At 41.0% G+C, this 3,831-nt stretch overlaps 1 pseudogene across 1 annotated transcript; it reads left to right on the top strand.

The window, feature by feature from the left end:
- Positions 1-397: 397 nt before the first annotated feature.
- On the top strand, positions 398-1,063 carry LOC308476051 (claudin-8 pseudogene; annotated as a pseudogene). Its single transcript has one exon. The product of its transcript is annotated as a claudin-8 pseudogene (transcript).
- Positions 1,064-3,831: the final 2,768 nt, after the last annotated feature.

Below are 3,831 nucleotides of genomic sequence, written 5' to 3'. Positions count from 1 at the left end.
GAAAAATAATTATTAGTGCTGTAATTGGGGATCTAAAATTAGAGCATAATCATTTAATTATAGCATGTTAGCAGCACTCGAACACACAAAAAACAACAATGTCAGGTAGAATATGTCTGGACTCACCCTTGCACAGAATCTGATTGGCCACAAAGGTATTGGGCCTTGACTCACTGTGGAACTTTAGATGAAATATATAGAAGCTCCTTCAGGTTAGGCAGAAGTGGATTTCTTCCTCCTTGTTCTTCAGGATTACAGGCACAGTCCATCTTAAATTCATTTGCCACATGAAGAAACTATGGGGAAGATTCTTATGTTTTGGGGAGAAATGCAAGATCTTCTTTAGAAAAGTATTCCTGAATTATTTTTGCTTGGGCATCGCTTTCTGAGAAGCCCCATGGCTTGCTGTGCATTGCAAACTGTGGCCCTGCTGCTTGGGGGCATTGGCATGGTTGGAACATTTACCGTCACTCTGATGCCTCAGTGGAAAGTATCTGCCTTCACAGAAAGTAACATCATAGTCTTTGAGACCATTTGGGAGGGCCTATGGATGGTGTGCGTCAATCATTTCAAGAAGCATCAGTGCAAATTCTACGGATCCTTGTTGGCCCTTCCACCTGCCTTGGAAGCATCCAGAGGACTAATGTGCACTGCATGTGCCCTGTCAGTTATTGCCTTTCTGATTGCCATTGCTGGCACAAAGTGCATCCGATGTCCTGGCAGTAATGAGCAGATGAAGAACAAGATTCTGTTGGCAGCTGGAGCAATTTTCCTTCTGACTGGGGTCATTGTGCTGATTCCTGTTTCCTGGACTGCCAAAAACATCATCGAGGACTTCCACAATCCAGTAATCCAGTTTGGCCGTAAACGTGAACTGGGACCTGCACTCTATTTAGGCTGGATCACTTCAGCATGTCTAATCAGCGGAGGAGCCATATTTTGCAGCTTTTGTGGCTCTGCAGAGAAGCCTGGAAGATACCGAGATTCATCGCCATCCAGTCGCAGACTGAACAAACCTGAACATATCAGGATGATGCCTCTAAGTGTACATTCTTACGTCTGATTATTTCAGTGTTGCATGTTGAGCTTGCTTTGGACAGCAGCAGAATTCTTTCAACCTATATATACACTAGTGAGGCCAGCGTCACCCAGATCCAATTAACACAACTCAGTTGTGCAAAAAGATTTCCATGCATGGATCTGCTATTTGGATGTGCAGAAGTGTGTGGGATTTGATATACCATAACTATATATTGCTACCCAATGTATTGGCTTCTGCATTAGGCATTGTCTCCACATGGGTAGCAATATGAACACCGCTCTCTGCTGCTCCTGAAGTTCTCTGGATCAAGGTGAATATGGTTCTTCAGCATTTTAATGTGAAATGCAAGAAACTTTTTTGTTTTGTTTAATGTAGCCTAATTTTCCAAGTTATATTAAAAGCACAGTGCCATCGGTTCTTTAGGATTCAGTGCTTTTTACAAGTGCTTTCAGTTATATTCTGAACCTGCTAGAGGGCCCTGGCTTCATTTGTGGGGCTCTTTAGGCAAAATATGTAATATTATTACAACTAAAGCATTCTAATCACAGCTTCTTCCCCTGGTTCTATTCAACGTAGCAAGCATTCAGACAATGAGAACAGAAGGGGAGAAAGAGCTATCTTAAGGCCCACGTAACCATATTTAGTTAATTGGCGGCATTCAGCTTGATGGGTCAAAATTGTTTCAGGAGGTCGTAAATGAAATCAGAGGCGAAGGGAAGGGAAAGTGTGCAAGAATAGCCAGATAAGTTCCCTGGAGCTATTCTATCCAGACTCCAGATAAATTTTAATCAATGCAAGATCAAGTTGCCCACAGTTTCACCTAGAAGGAATTTGTTAGTAAATGTTCAAATGATAAGAGACATCAAGCTACAGCTGTCCTTGAATTTTATATGCAATGACTGACTATCCTATATAATAGGGAAGCCCTTTTTGCCAAGTGGCATCAAATTTATTATATCACCTGACTATCCTGTGAGCAGATGCACAAGTTTGTGCTGCAAACTGCATTTCTGGCCCCCAGACCTGGTTAACAAAGGACTATATAAAGCTGACTTAGACCACAGGCCCATTTAGCTCAGTATTGTATACACTGACTGGCAGCAGTTTTCAGGATTTCAAGGCAGGAGTCTCTCTGAACCTTACCTGCAGACACTAGGGATTTAACCTGAGTCCTTCTCCTGGGATTTGATGTTCCAGTTTTAGAAGTGGAATCCAAACACTGCCACACTCAAATATATTTTTTCCTGGTGTGTACTATTTTAAGGAATACCAGGGCTGCTGAATCAAAGACCAGTTTTTCATAATTCAGCAATAGATTTTTTATAAACTAATTTCAGATCAATCAATATGAATAGATACTAAAAATGGCAGACATACTGCATAAATACACATTTACGTTTGAAGAAAGGCAACCCTATCGCTTTTTTTGGAGAGTAAATCAATAGCAAACATTTGCTAGCCTCACTTGTCAGGCTTAATTCATCTTTCTAATGCAGTTATGTACATTTTCTGGTTTCAATAATCTCAGATTACCAGTTATTAAAACATTGTGTCACGGTATCAACTTGTCCCTGAATAAATCAACTGTTACATCCGACAGCCTGAAATTTTTTCTTCCAATGCCAGAAAATACATACTGTACCTCAGATGGAATGTGCCAACAGCTGACAAAAACCAGCATCAAACACCATGAAAGTAGTGAAGCTTTGCTGACATGTGACATGGAGAGGGGCTGATAGATAGATCTGAAAAACAGTTCTGAGACAGTTGCTACTATAATTCTGGGACAGAGGCCCTTGCCCACGTGTCTCTTCCAAAGGAGGTGTGGAGGGCAGCAACATGAGAACGGGCATTTTTAGTGGTGGCTCCCACTTGTGGAGTGCTGGCTTCCGGGAAGCATACCTGGCCCCATCACTGTCTATTCTTAGGCACCAAGTGAAAACATTTCTTTTTACCAATGCTTTAGACCCTTAATTCAGAGGACTGTGGCTCCTTGTGGCCTCTTCCAGTGGGTAGGATGTCTTACATGTACATATATGGTTGTGTTAGTAGGTTTTTATTTTGTTCAGGTTTTAATCTTTATATTATTTTGTAAGTTGCTCTATTTTGTGAAATAGTGACAAGTGCAATTAACAACAGCAGTCACATCTGTTGCTCCACTGAACAATAGTTTATCTTCAGATTCTAATGGCTCGTATAGATCATAGACCTGATCTCAAATTAAAACATTACTAAGTCAGATCTATTTTAATTACTGTGCCTTGATTGCAACACCAGTTTCGTTATTGCTTGTGTTCAGAAATACAGGAATATATATTCATTTAAAAATAAATTTATCTCTCCTTCACCTTTAAACCTAGGGCCCCAAGATGAAATTAAAATCATCCATATAAAAGAGACACAAAACCATTACTCAGAAACATAGGAAGCTCCTTATATTATCATAACTATGGTACATTTAGCTCAAAGGTGCATCTTTTGTAGGGCAGCCTTCCACAACCTGGTGCTCGTCAGTTCTTTTGGACTGCAATTTACATCATTCTTGGCCGCTGACCATACAGGCTGGGGCTTGTGGGAGTTGTAGTCCAAACCATGTGAATGGTACCAGGATATGTGTGTGTGTGTGTGTGTTTCATAGGGGGTGGGAGGAGAGATTGCCCTATGGTTTCCCACTCATGTCCATTACTTTAATGGAATTGTTACATGAGGCCAGATGCGTCCAATGTGGTGCCCTTCGGAAGTTGCTGGAATGTAACTGCCATCATCGGGCCATGTTTGATTCTTTTTAT

Source organism: Podarcis pityusensis, assembly GCF_964106645.2.
Source record: "Podarcis pityusensis genome assembly, chromosome: 4".
NCBI classification, from domain to species: domain Eukaryota; kingdom Metazoa; phylum Chordata; class Lepidosauria; order Squamata; family Lacertidae; genus Podarcis; species Podarcis pityusensis.
Note: the sequence above shows the minus strand (reverse complement) of the source record. Positions and strands in the feature narration are given on the sequence as shown.